Below are 15,615 nucleotides of genomic sequence, written 5' to 3' on the forward strand. Positions count from 1 at the left end.
CTGTCTATCACAGATCTGAACTGTCTGGACATTGTATGTTGAGTCTGGTTTCAAGTTACAATGGTCCGGAAATAAACATTGTATGTTGAAACTATTGTATGTTGAGGCCATTATAAGTTGAGGGATCACTGTATAAGATAGAATAATCCCATACATATGTAGGTACATATTTGTTGAAAAATTCTTTATACACACACCTGTTAATCCCCTGATGAACAGTTTTATAATCAGATGTTCGGGGAAACGCGTCGGGAATCGTGGGATTGACCCTAAGGAGGGTCTCTAAGTCGGAGTTCTCCCTATACTGAATGCTAACCAATCTATATGTATTTATGAATATTTTGTACTTTGTATTGGGTATACTTGTCATGTAATAGGGTTTTATGGAAATTGGAATAAAGATTTATATATTTTTAGCTATTTGTTTGGTAGTCATATTATCTTGCGGGAAGTAGTGACTTTTTCACTGGTGAGCATGTTATGATGGAAAACGTACAAGGGCAGTGTCATCAAGTTGGTGTGGATATAGACCTGTAGCCCATCAGACATAGAACTGATAACAACAGCAGAAGAGGAGTGTGTTGATCTTAGTAGTAGTAGTGACTTTTTCACTGGTGATCATGTTCTGATGGAAAGGGTGCAGGGGCAGTGTTGTGGCGGCCACTGGGTGTTAGTAAGAGTACCTGTTTACGTTGTGACGCCAGGGCACCGTTATCTTATACACGGACCGAGATTGGAGGCAGTTTCTCCTGGGTCAGACGCGATGAGCAAATAAACACACCGACGTCAGGTTACGGATAACTGTCTTTACTGAGCTGGTGCAGATGGTAACACACAAACAACTGGCCATGGTGTGAGAGTGCAGCGTACCCTTTGCGAGCCCTGTTGCCTTGCTGAGACATGTGGTGATTTAACTGGATGAAATTGTAGACTGTAACTTTTAGATTTTGGTTGCTAGGGTCCTGCCAAGGCACTGTAGACTATTCTGCAGGTGCATGAATTCCTCCTGCGAGTGAACCTTGTAGGAAGACCAGCAGAAAGTTTAGAGCTGAAGTAGGCCTTTACTTAAAGCACCCGCCACGCAGCACACCTGAGCTAAGCTGTTGCTCAGGAGCCACTAAACTAGAGACTGGCTAGCTAGAGACTGACTAAAGCTGGGTTCACACTACTTTTAAGCAAAATGAGACCGTATACGGCTCGGGGGAGCGAAAACTGGGCGTTCCCGTATCCAAGCCGTATCCGGCCCGTATGTAATGCATTTCAATGAGCCGACCGGAGTCAAACGCTGACTCAGGTCGGCTCATTTTTGCCCCGTATACTTTTTTCCCACTGTGGTCTACCATGGTTTCAGGTCTGGTAAGAGAACCGTTTAAGGGGCAAAAATGAGCTGACCTGAGTCAGCGTTTGACTCCAGTCGGCTCATTGAAATGCATTACACATGGGCCGGACACGGCTGGGATACGGGAACACCCGGTTTTTGCTCCCCCCAGCCGTATACGGTCTCATATTGCTTAAAACATACTGTGAACCCAGCCTTACTCCTCCCCTGCACCTCACCATGTAGGGGGAAACTTTTGGGGCCTCATAGGCAGGCAGAGTCACACAGGGTTTACTGCTCCCATTTTAAAGGCACAGCATGCTTATTGAAACCTATGTACATATACATGACAAAATTAATTTACAAAAATATATTACTCGATCTTATAAGTATAGCATAAACATTATTTCAATGAAACTTGTGTGGGCCCAACACCCTGTTCTGCCAAGCTGCCCGAGACAGTCCAAAGGTCCGGGACAGCCTCTGGTGCTGGGACACCACAGTGTCATAAAGTGAGTGTGGATCAAGAGTCCTATAGCCAATCGGACCATGAGAAGGATGCAGTAGGATAGATGTTTGTTGATTTTTCATGCAGCAGTGACCTATTTAACATTGAAACTATGGCAACCTAAAGAAAATGTAGGCCGAATTCACCAGATCGTATGGCATTTTGCTTTACTATCTTACTAACGTGCAATTTTTTTGTATTATTAAACATTTTCAAGTGTTTTTCTATATAGTTTTATATATATAGAGAGAGAGAGAGAGAGAGAGAGAGAGAGAGAGAGAGAGAGAGTATACAAAAAAAGAGGATTGCAGCAGCACACATTGGTCAAAAAATTGAGGCTCTTTTTGATCAAAACGTGTCCCCCATCCACCACGGGGAGGTGGCCTCATTTAGGATGGGACCCCAACACAAATTCTGTCCCGGTACCGTATTACATACAGTACCTTGCTAGGGGTCCCCAAAGTCAGAGTTCTTAGGAACCGTGGGGTCCTCAGATTTAGTCTTCCCCTAGTCACCCCTTAGAAAGTGAATATATTGTTAAGGTAAATGTGTATAAATGTATATAGAGAGTGTACTTACCTTGTGCTAGCGTCGCAGGACCTGCGGGTCACGTGACGAGGCTTTAGTCTCTATGGTTAGTGAAAAGGACCTTTGGAGGCTCATAGGCCATGTGATACCCACAATGCTTTGTGAGGGTGATTGACAGATGGCGTGGACCAATCCTAAAACGGCCAGCCCCTGACCATATAATGGAGCTGTGGCCATTATTCTCTCTCTTGTGTTGCTGTCACTGAATGAGGTAGGACCTCCGCAACTTTCAACGACAATTACTAGGCCAAAGCCTTGCGGCCTCGGCTGAATTACACAGTGAGTTCTTCTAAATTCTCCGTAATTATTTGCAAGGACCCTGGACCTAAACTTAACCCTACATCCAGCGGATCTGCGCATACTAAATTCCTACAAGCTAAAGAACTTACTAAAAGTCCCAACCAACGGTCAATCTCAGCCAAGCTATTCATAGACTCTGTACAAAGACTGTTTGTATGTTCGCATGTTACAGAAAATCTTCGGTAAGGTTTATGCAAGTTTTCAGCGAAGCTCTATTTGTGGACAATACTTTATTCTTGTTACGCCGAGCGCTCCGGGTCCCTGCTCCTCCCCGGAGCGCTCGTGGCGTTCACCTCCATGCAGCGCCCCGGTCAGACCCGCTGACCGGGAGCGCTGCATCAGTGTCACCGGCGGGGATGCAACCCGCGTAGCGGGACGCGCCCGCTCGCGGCTCGCATCCCAATCCCCTCACCTGTCCTGTCCTCTGTCGGCTCAGTCCCGGCACGCGCGGCCGCGCGCGCCGGCTCTCTGCGATTTAAAGGGCCAGCGCGCCACTGATTGGTGCCTGGCCCAATCAGCACTTTCACCTGTGTCCTCTCTATAAAAACCCACTTCCCCTTCCTAGTATTGCCGGATCTTGTTGCCTCAGTGCCAGTGAAAATGTTCCAAGCCAGTGTTCCAGACCCTCTGCCGTTGCCCCTGACTACAATCTTTGCTGCCTGCCCTGACCTTCTGCTACGTCCGACCTTGCTCTTGCCTAGTCCCTTGTACCGTGCCTGTCTCAGCCGTCAGTTGGGATTGAGTCGCTATCGGGTGGAACGACCTGGGGGTTACCTGCTGCTGCAAGTCCATCCCGCTTTGCGGCGGGCTCTGGTGAAAACCAGTAACCCCTTAGACTCCGTTCCCCTGGTACGGCCCACGTCATCACCTCACTGACACAGAGGATCCACCACCAGTATCCTCACAGTATACCTATCCGGATCCTGACAATTCTGCAAACACCTATCGTCCTTGGGAAGGGTGGCGATAGGCCAAGTCATACAGCATTTAACCCTCACCCTGGCGTCACGACTGACAAGGGTTAATAGCACCCTTTATAACCTGCACAGCAACATCTCGACCACCATTCACACCCCAAAGGCGACCACCACACATATATATATGTATAGTACATTGTATATTCAGGAGCCTTTTTCTAAAAACAAACAAATGTTACATGGAGCTACTAGACCCCCCAATATTTCTCGCTGTTTTGTTTGTTTCGTAATCCTAAACAATACAGAATTGGAACGGGGACCATGTGGATTTATGAAGGGAAAAAACGTTTAGTTTCTTATAATCTTGTCTGGAGATGGGGCCCCTGGGCTACTGAGAGAAGAAAGTGTATTCACATCCAACATGGTGCATAGAGAATCTACTGTATGCTCAGGTCATAGTGAGAGTCAGAGATTCCTGGAGATAAAAGATCTAAGATAGAAACATTCTTCAAGTGTCTACAAAGGAAGGCAAAAACAAACACACTATAAAACGAACAAGAATCTAGAGATGCCTAGAGGAGTATTTGACATCTCTGGAACTTGTGACCCCCTCCGCTAATCCCACGCTGCACCTACTAACACCCCAGCCTAGTACCAGCTACTACACATTTATACCTGACATCAACGCAGGATGCAATGGACACCGCCATTTATAAAATTAGCGTGATTTTGCAAGGGTTAGGACAGTGTTTTCCAACCAGGGTGCCGCCAGCTGTTGCAAAACTACAACTTCCAGCTGTCTGGGTATGCTGGAAGTTGTAGTTGTGCAACAGCTGGAACCACCCTGGTTGGGAAATGATGCCATAGGAAATACGCTAGACAAACCACAAAATGATGTGGATTTTATTTCACATTTTCTGTGAATTTTGTAAGAAGCAAAAACAACTATAACTAACTAAATAAATAAAATATAATAAATCGAATAAATATAATAAAAAGATAAATAAATATAAAAATAATAATAATAATAATATAAATAAATAAAATATAATAAATGAAATAAATATAATAAAAAGATAAATAAATATAAAAATAATAATAATATAAATAAATAAAATATAATAAATGAAATAAATATAAAAGATATAAAATATAAAGATAAATAAATATAAAAATAATAGTAATGTAAATAAATAAAATATAATAAATCAAATATATATAATAAAAAGATAAATAAATATAAATATAATAATACTATAGATAAATAAAATATAATAAATATAATAAAAAGATAAATAAATATAAAAATAATAATAATAATATAAATAAATAAAATATAATAAATCAAATAAATAGAAAAGATATAAAATATAAAGATAAATAAATATAAAAATAAAAATAATAATAATGTAAATAAATAAAATATAATAAATCAAATATATATAATGAAAAGATAAATAAATATAAAAATAATAATAATATAAATAAATAAAATATAATAAATCAAATAAATATAATAAGATAAATAAATATAAAAATAATAATAATAATAATAAAAATAAATAAAATATAATAAATCAAATAAATAGAAAAGATATAAAATATAAAGATAAATAAATATAAAAATAATAGTAATGTAAATAAATAAAATATAATAAATCAAATATATATAATAAAAAGATAAATAAATATAAATATAATAATACTATAGATAAATAAAATATAATAAATCAAATAAATATAATAAAAAGATAAATAAATATAAAAATAATAATAATATAAATAAATAAAATATAATAAATCAAATAAATATAAAAGATATAAAATATAAAGATAAATAAATATAAAAATAAAAAAAATAATAATGTAAATAAATAAAATATAATAAATCAAATATATATAATGAAAAGATAAATAAATATAAAAATAATAATAATATAAATAAATAAAATATAATAAATCAAATAAATATAATAAGATTAAATATAAAAATAATAATATAAATAAATAAAATATAATAAATCAAATAAATATAATAAAAAGATAAATAAATATAAAAATAATAATAATATAAATAAATAAAATATAATAAATCAAATAAATATAAGATATAAAATATAAAGATAAATAAATATAAAAATAAAAATAATAATAATGTGAGTAAATCAAATATAATAAATCAAACATATATAATACAAAGATAAATAAATATAAAAATAATAATAATATAAATAAATAAAATATAATAAATCAAATAAATATAATAAAAAGATAAATAAATATAATAATAATAATCTTTGTGAAAATTTGCAATAATACATTGCTCGTGGATTTTATTCCAAATTTTGACTTTCCTGTTTAAAGTCGGCTGGAGGAGTCCGCAACAATTCCATGCTCTTTCTGCAAGAGAAATATACTTAAAGGGGTACTCTGCTGGAAAACATTATTAATATTTTTATTTTTTTAAATCAACTGCCAGAAAGTTAAGCAGATTTGTATATTACTTCTATTTAAATATCTTAATCCTTCCAGTACTTATCTGCTGCTGTATGCTCAACAGGAAGTGGCTTCAAATTCCGGTATTGTTTGAGTGATAAATAAGACATTTTATTCAATATTTACTTATAGGAGATCCAGCTGGTATGTGGAGCCTTAAAGGGGTACTCCGGTGAAAAACGTTTTTTTTTAAAATCAACTTGTGCCATAAAGTTAAACAGATTTGTAAATTACATAATATGTAGAAACAAGGATCAATGTCCGGCACAGCACTGGTAAGCAGGGGTTATATATTGAAGTGGTAGGATCCGTGCGTCAGGAGTACAATGAGACCATACAAGGGTGCAGGTAAGAAAGGCACAAATCTAGTACTACACGTGTGTGTGCCCCTGGTGTTCCTGCCGGTGTCCTGCTTTTAGTGTTCATATCCATGGCCTTCACGGAATAACGTCTTGGTGCACAAGTTTACGGGTGAGTGCGTTTTTTTTCTACTGTCAAATTTGTAAATTACTTCTATTAAAAAATCGTAATCCTTCCTGTACTTGTAAGCTGCTGAATACTACAGTGGAAATTCTTTTCCATTTGAAACACAGAGCTCTCTGCTGACATCACGAGCACAGTGCTCTCTGCTGACATCTCTGTCCATTTTAGGAACTGCCCAGAACAGCATATGTTTGCTATGGGGATTTCCTTTTACTCTGGCAGTTCCTAAAATGGACAGAGATGTCAGCAGAGAGCACTGTGCTCGTGATGTCAGCAGAGAGCTCTGTGTTTCAAACGGAAAAGAATTTCCACTGTAGTATTCAGCAGCTAATAAGTACAGGAAGGATTAAGATTTTTTTTATAGAAGTAATTTACAAATCTGTTTAACTTTCTGGCACCAGTTGATTAAAAAAAAAAAAAAGTTTTTCACCGGAGTACCCCTTTAAAGTGTACCTTACATATCACCAAAAATAATAATGCTTCTAAAAATAATGCTTCTAAAAATCTTTATCGTTCCAGTACTTGTCAGCTGCTGTATGCTCCACAGGAAGTTCTTTTATTTTTGAATTTCCTTTCTGTCTTACCACAGTGCTCTCTGCTGACACCTCTGTCCAATTTAGGAACTGTCCAGAGTAGGATAGGTTTGCTATGGGGATTTGCTCCTACTCTGGACAGTTCCTAAAATGGACAGAGGCGTTAGCAGAGAGCACTGTGGTCGGACAGAAAGGAAATTCAAAAAGAAAAGAACTTCCTGTTGACCATACAGCAGCTGATAAGTACTGGAAGGCTAAATATTATTAGAATCATTATTATTTTCTGTGCTATGACAGGTACGCTTTAAGACTCCATATACCAGCTAGATCTCCTATAAGTAAATATTGAATAAAATTTCTTATTTAGCACTCAAACAATACCGGAATTTGAAGCCACATTGAGAAAATAAAGCACTTACTCCATTGTTATCCCTTTTGTAGGATCACAGAAGATTTTCAGGATGAGGCAGCACAGTGATATTTGGCTGCTTTGCGGTGCGTCAGTTGCCGCAGGCACAGTGCCAATATGGACTTCTATCCTTAACAATAAATCCTGCAAGGTTAACTCGAAACCACCCAATATCAAGGAATTTATATTCCGGCAGATTCAGTCCATGATTTATACAGGGAATGAAGAGTGACTCCAGGAGATTGACAGCATGTCACTGTAATATATTTCCTTGTAGGTAGTATTAGGGGGGGGGGTTCTTCTTCCCGCGCTCTGACATTTTCTCAGAATCATAACTACATCTTCTCTTTAGGCAGCCTCGCTCTACGAATTTACTAATGCATTGTATATTCATGCTAATATCCTCGCTGTGGAAAACACATATGGGATGAGTGATGAGTGGCGGCATTATCATTGTAAACGTATTACAGGGGGAGCGCAGCGCGGCGGCCTCTAATCTCCAGTCTATAGGAAGAGATCACAGGCGGCTCCGTTTGCCCTTTAGGTAATAATGGTTCGGGTAATTTGTGTACGGTTGCTTTGTAAAAACGCTATAGAAAGGCAAAAAGGTGCGGTGAGAAATGTTTAATAAATGTGAATGGCTGTGATATTGTACCGTATTATGTAGGCAAAGCAAAGGCATAACCTGAAGCTCCTGGGCAAGGCAAACTTTATTACAGGGCCCCACACTTACCATTTACAGTATATTACTGGTGACTTCTATAAGAGTAAAGGAGCTTAAAGGGGTACTCCGCCTCCAGACATCTTATCCCCTATCCAAAGGATAGGGGATAAGATGTCTGATTGCGGGGGTCCTGCCGCTGGGGGTGCGATCTCGGTTGCGGCACCCCAGACATCCGGTGTACGGAGCGAACTTCGCTCTTTGTCGGATGACTGGCGATGTGGGGCAGAGATTTGTGACTTCACCACCACGCCCCCTCAATGCAAGTCAGTCATGCCCTTTCCTATAGACTTGCATTGAGGGGGCATGGCCGTGAGGTTTGGCCATGTGGGGTGTGGCCATGACATAGCACCTGATGCTCTAAATGAACGCTGAGTGCAGAAGGGAGATTGCGGGGGTCCTCAGTGGTGGGACCCCCACGTTCAGACATTTTATCCCCTATCCTTACATTTATCAGTGTTGAACCCCATCTGCCACTTCCCTGCCCAAACCTCCAACCTATCTAGATCCATTTGTAACAGTGCACTGTCCTCTATTGTGTTAACTGCTTTACATATTTTAGTATCATCTGCAAAGATTGCTACTTTACTATTCAACCCCTCTACAAGGTCATTAATGAATATATTAAATAGGACAGGACCCAAGACCGACCCCTGTGGTCCCCACTAGTAACAGTCACCCAATCAGAATAAGTACCATTAATAACCACCCTCTATTTCCTATCACTGAGCCAGTTACTTACCCACTTGCACACATTCTCCCCCCAGCCCCATCCTTCTCATGTTATGCATCATTTTACCTTTCATGTGGCACCGTATCAAATGCTTTGGAAAAATCCATATATACGACATCCAGCGATTGCCCCTGGTCCAGTCTGGAGCTCACCTCCTCATAAAAGCTGATCAGGTTAGTTTGACAGGACCGATCCCTCATAAATCCATGCTGATATGGAGTCATACATTTATTTTTATCAAGACACAATTTACATACCTTGGAGGTTAAACTAACAGGCCTATTATTCCCAGGATGTGTTAACCCATCAAGGTTTACTGTTTCTGTCAATTAAAAAAAAAAGTTTGACATGTTACAGAGATGAGTCAAACATTTTAATCAGTCGGGGTCTTAGTGCTGAGACCCCCACTGATAAAGAGAATGAAGTGGGGAGAAGCTCCTCTGGATGGCCCCAAAGACAGATATGGGGTCGCAGGACAGAGATTGCTGCAAGCCAAAGAGTGAAGAGCAATATTGCATGCTTCTCCATGCTCATTCTGATTGGTTTGGGGTCTCTGAGAGCCTGAATGATCAACACTTTTGACATATCTGACATGTGAAATTGTTTTTTTTTTGTTTACATTTTTTAAATGAAAGGTACACTTTAAAGGGGTAATCCGGCACTTAGACATCTTATCCCCTATCCAAAGGATAGGGGATAAAATGCCTGATCGCGGGGGTCCCGCCACTGGGGACCCCCGTGATCATGCACGCCGCACCCCATTAAAATCAGTCCCCAGAGCGTGTTCGCTGGTTACTGTCGATCACGGAAATGGAGCGTTGTGACGTCACGGCTCCGCCCCCATATGACGTCACGCTCTGCCCCCTCAGGCAAGCCTATGGGAGGGGGCGTGACAGCTGTCTTGAGGTAGACTAAGCTGTGACTTTATCTTACTTGTAGACTTGTAACTTGTGGCTGCAGACTTGACTTGCGGCCTCCTATGACTCCAGACTCCTAGACTTGACTGCACCTCAGCAACGACTCAGGAACTAAGAGAGAGGAGAGGAGAGACTCCTCCCAGGGCTTTTATGGGGGAGGCTCTGGTGGGGTCCCATTGGTCTCCCTTAAGTCAACTGGTCACTGATACCTCCTGGGTAACAATCACATGACAACTCACATGACAGCTGATGATCACATGGGAACATTTCTTAAAGTAATAACACTTTTTGCACATATTACATAATATAACACGTGGCATACAATATGGCATACATAATATAACACATGGCATAGGGGGGCAAGGGGACACTGCAGGGAGGCTGGATAGGGCAGGGCAGCAAGGATACAGTGTAACAACTACCGTACTGGGCCACCGAAAACTCCCCCCCCCCCCCATGGGGACCCCCGTGATCTTGCATGCCGCACCCCATTAAAATCAGTCCCTGGAGTGTGTTCGCTCCGGGTCTGATTACTGTCGATCACGGAAGCAGACAGCTGTCACGCCCCCTCCCATAGGTTTGCGTCGAGGGGCGGAGCCGTGACGTCACATGGGGGCGGAGCCATGATGTCACAACGCTCCATCCCCGTGATCGACAGTAATCAGACCCGGGGACTGATTTTAATGGGGTGCAATGTGCAAGATTACGGGGGTCCCCAGTGGCGGGACCCCCACGATCAGACATCTTATCCCCTATCCTTTGGATTGGGGATAAGATGTCTAAGCGCTGGAGTACCCCTTTAAATCTGCTACAGCTGTATGTGTGTTCCTTGGCCAACATATCTAATTATAATAACCAGCATAAAAAAAATAATATATATATATATATATATATATATATATATATATATATACAGTATATGTCCATCAAAAACATGACCCTTATTCACAACTGTAGGAGTTAGCAAAGATCTATCTATAAAGGCCCCTATAATCATCATCTATGCATCGGCTGTATTTATAATCCTGTGTGGGTTGTAGTTTTCTGGTGTCCTATTAATAAATATAGCAATAATTCTCGGGGACGACAGCTTGTCATAAGGGACTTGAGTGAGAGAAAGAAGAACACAGTGTGGAAACTAAGTTTATCCATTAAGAACAGGACGTCTCTAATGCCGGGTGTAGATGAAGTAAGCACGATCTAAGTGTTACAGCGTCTTCTATTCAGGCACATAAAAGGCAAAAAATGTCCACCTATAATAAAAATTACTCAGTCTGTAATTGAAATTCTCCAATAGAAGGACAAAAGTTCTATGCGGATCAGTTTTTCCTTTGCTTGAAACAGACAGTTTGGTAATAATTTGGTGACCCATAGAAAGTCTCAGAGCTGCAGAGATAGACAGTAAAGGGGTATTCTGGTATCAGAAGATTGGCCCCAAGACTTATAATTTACTAATATAGTGCTATCCCAAATTGTACTGGTTTCAGCACACTTCTGCGGGATTCACCCCTGACAGGAAGTTGTGTAGTCCTCTCATTGTCTGTGTGATGTTGTTTCAGCAACTCCCTGGCTCCTCCCTCTCCCCTGAAAGGAAGTTGTGTAGTTCTATCATTGTCAGTGTGGAGTTGTCTCCAGCTCCCTGGCTCCTCCCTCTCTCCGGATACAATACATCATCCTCAGTTGCTGAATCTTGTCACTGAGAACTTCTATAGTGAGTACTGAGCACCAGAATCCCATTGATATCAATAGGAGTCTCCTGCAAGAGAATCCTTACAGAATTTTCTAGTGGGAATTCCATAGTGTGAACTGGCCCTTATGTTTGGCCGTGAACTTCTATCGCCTGACATGTCTTTTGGGTATATATCGGTATTCCCCAGAGCATAACACATCTGAAACATCTTTTTATTTTGCTTCCCCTCTTATTCTCCTGTTATTTCGCCTGAAAATGAATGCATAAATTCACAAATGGGTGTTCCCATTCCCCTTGTCAATAGGGGGGGGGTGTACCAACACAATCTAACAATATGTATGTAGTGACACAAAATGTGGATGACAGCTCTGCTTCTTGTATTTCCCCAATGGGTGTGGACCAACTGTGTTACCTTACTTATTTGACTTATGACCAAACTCGGGAGAGGAGTCTGAGTATCCTCTAGGCTTTCACCCTTTATTCAACCGGACTTTTCGCTACTAGGGAATACCATATAGTTTCCCCAAGAGTAGTACCGGTATAGATAATAGCTGGCCAACTGGGCCATACAGTCCTGATGCCAGAAACCAGGGACACAGGCAGAGACGAGACAGGTGGAACTGGTCAGTAGCTTGGATGTAAGAGTAAGAGACACGATACAGTGCTGTGAGGGTTAAACAGTCAGAAGGAGAAAGCAGCTCAAGTAGGTGGTGCTGGCTCAGGTTCAGTGTCCACAGTCCTGATCATGCACAAGAGGATTAGCGTGGTACTCACAGCCATACAGAGGTACTGTCATGTAAACAGGCACAGGTCAGGTAAAGGATAGCAGATCAAGAATAACACACCTTTGTTATGGCAAAACCAATATATTGCTTAGGCACAGGTGACCTGGTAGATAATGCAAGGTAGAGGTAGGTGACAAGCAACTTAGAAATGCATGGGCTGGCCCTTTAAGTTAAAGCCTGTGAGCTGGCACAGTCCCTATGGGGCAGACACGGAATTACAGCCATAAAGAAGGAGCAGGAGAGATGGCAGAGGAGGCCTGGACCAAACGGCCTAAAACAAGATGGAGAACACAAGACAGATACAAGTGAATCCATGCACAAATGGTCCATGCCACTCTATTGTGACAAGACCAGCAACAATAACTTTGACTATAAGTTCTGCCGGACCGAAAACTTTACCTCCGGTACAACATTTTTCCCAAAAAGCTTTCAATGCAACTATTAATGCTTTGAGTTTTTTTCGTCATTCCAAAGAGAAAGTGGCAATGAATTGTCCAAAAAAATAAAATAAATACCGAGGACCAATTTTCAGAAAGCAGTTTATGATTCATTCAGTACTGGTGGTCGTATTTTGCGTTAAAACATCATAAACACATTCGCAAAGAAGCGGGAGAGTAACACAAGTGCTCCATTTATACAAGCGCTGTGGAGAGTTGTAAATGTAATAATCTGCAGTAAAGTGCTTTGTGTTACTCTAAAGAAACCCAAAGCAGCACTAAATATCAACACTATTATTATGTCAGCGAATGAGCAAACCGGGGGGGAGGGTCACCGGTTCACCCAGCCCATTATTTCCCTTGCCGTACATTTGAGATAATTCCATTTCATTTCAGAGTAGGCCATTTTCAAGGTAAATTTTGAATAGAAAGTTATGGATGCTCTTATACTAATGCACCTTGTATACCACAGAGTTCCACTGCAGGGGTAAAGAAAAAGAACACGGGGGCACTCTATTTCCCGTAACTAGTGATCACAATATGTATTGAAAAAATTAACCTAACCCCAAGGCCGAAGCCCGGGGTGAAAAACCCCTTATTGCTCAACCCTTAAAAAATAACCTTTATTGGTATATATTAAAAGCTCCCCAGTGTAAAGTTAAAATAACCCCTGGCCGGGGGTTGCGTAACTAGTTAGCATGGAGGAGTCTCGTTCGTTATCGGAATTAACCAGACAAATCGCTCCACCAACTAAAAACGGCCATGCACCACCACCCACAGAATCGAGAAAGAGCTATCAGTCTGTCAATCCTTTCAGTGTCCGAGCCGGGTGAGGTTTCCCGTGAAAGGATTGACAGATTGATAGCTCTTTCTCGATTCTGTGGGTGGTGGTGCATGGCCGTTTTTAGTTGGTGGAGCGTTTTGTCTGGTTAATTCCGATAACGAACGAGACTCCTCCATGCTAACTAGTTACGCAACCCCCGGCCAGGGCTTATTTTAACTTTACACTGGGGAGCTTTTAATATATACCAATAAATGTTATTTTTTAAGGGTTGAGCAATAAGGGGTTTTTCACCCCGGGCTTCGGCCTTGGGGTTAGGTTAATTTTGTCAATTGACCCCCAACCAACCTGGGTCATTTTCTTTAGGTTTTGGTCACAATATGTATTGTACATATACAAAGAGTAGGTTCAGGTAGCACCGCTCTATTCGGCTAATAATGGGTGACCAGGTGTGGTGTGATGGTAGCTCTAACCAGTCCTCTATCCAATATTGAGTCTGCGGTGGTGCTGGGATGCAATAGAATAGATATCAATATGTGAAGTATAAAGACAAATCCGAAATATACCCGTACTCACCGCTCAATATGTGACTAGATGCTCCTCCTACCGGGGCTGACCGAGGATACGGGCTGCAGAGATGGACGACGCTCAGAGGCCTCTGAGGACACTGTGTCAGTGAGGTGATGGCGTGGGCCGTACCAGGGGAACGTAATCTAAGGGGTTACTGGTTTTCACCAGAGCCCGCCGCAAGGCGGGATGGACTTGCAGCGGCAGGTAACCCCCAGGTCGTTCCACCCAATAGCGACTCAACCCCACTGACTGCTGAGACAGGCACGGTACACAAGGACTAGACAGAGGTGAGGTCAGACGTAGCAGAAGCTCAGGGCAGGCAGCGAGGTTCGTAGTCAGGGGCAACAGCAGAAGGTCTGGGTACACAGGCTTGGGAACACACAATAACGCTTTCTCAGGGCCCAAGGCAACAAGATCCGGCAGGGAACGGAAGGGGAAGCAGACTTTTATGCACATGGAACAGATGGAAGCTGATTAGACTGATTGGACCAGGCACCAATTAGCCGTGCACTGGCCCTTTAAATCTGAGAGCCCCGGCGCGCGTGCGCCCTAGAGAGCGGGGCCGCGCGCACTGGAACCCAGCAGGAGATCGGGACAGGTGAGTGGGACAAGATGCGATCCGTGGACGGGCACGTCCCGCTAGGCGGATTGCATCCCCGCCGAGCACAGCAGAACGGCGTCTCCGGTCAGCGCTGCTGACCAGAGCGCTGCAGGGCAGAAGACTCCGCGAGCGCTCCAGAGGAGGAGGGGGACCTGGAGCGCTCGGTGTAACAGCGTCCTGTTCGTACCTGTTTCATCACAAGATGTGAATAAACTCTACAGTTATTGCATCCTATTTGGTGCTGAAATCTTCTTACTAAATGGGGTCCGTTAGGCTTCCTCGGTGTCTGTCATGCAGCAGACCGGCCCGCTCCGTCTTCCACTGCTGGACAGAATCTGGGAACGATGGAGATGTGAACTTAGCCTTAAACTCTGCTACATCTGTATAGAATGCACAATAGCTGGTATTGCTTTTTAGTCCTACGTTACAGTGTTTACCGCAGTGGTCCCTCAACATGCGATGGTAATCCGTTCCAAATGAACCCATCGTTTGTTGAAACCATCGTATGTTAAGGATCCGTGCAAAGTAATGTATAGGACAGTGGTCTACAACCTGCGGACCTCCAGATGTTGCAAAACGACAACACCCAGCATGGCCGGCATGCTGGGAGTTGTAGTTTTGCAACATCTGGAGGTCCGCAGGTTTAAGACCACTGGTATTGGAGGTTATACTCACGTGTCTCTGCCTCTCCGGACCGTCACCGCTCGTCACCATTGCCCTGGATGTCACCGTCCATCGCTGTTGCCGCGTCCCCGACGCTCCGGCAAGGCCTCTGCTTCCCCGGCATCCTCGCTCTCCGTCGCCGCCATCACGTCGCTACGCACGCCG

General features: G+C 42.1%; 1 protein-coding gene across 1 annotated transcript in view; it reads left to right on the plus strand.

Annotated features, from left to right (window-relative positions):
• Window positions 1–15,615, plus strand: part of FAT3 (FAT atypical cadherin 3) — a 671,890-nt gene that overhangs the window by 86,600 nt on the left and 569,675 nt on the right. The window lies entirely within an intron of this gene.

The sequence above is a fragment of the Hyla sarda genome, chromosome 2 (assembly GCF_029499605.1).
Source record: "Hyla sarda isolate aHylSar1 chromosome 2, aHylSar1.hap1, whole genome shotgun sequence".
Taxonomy (NCBI): domain Eukaryota; kingdom Metazoa; phylum Chordata; class Amphibia; order Anura; family Hylidae; genus Hyla; species Hyla sarda.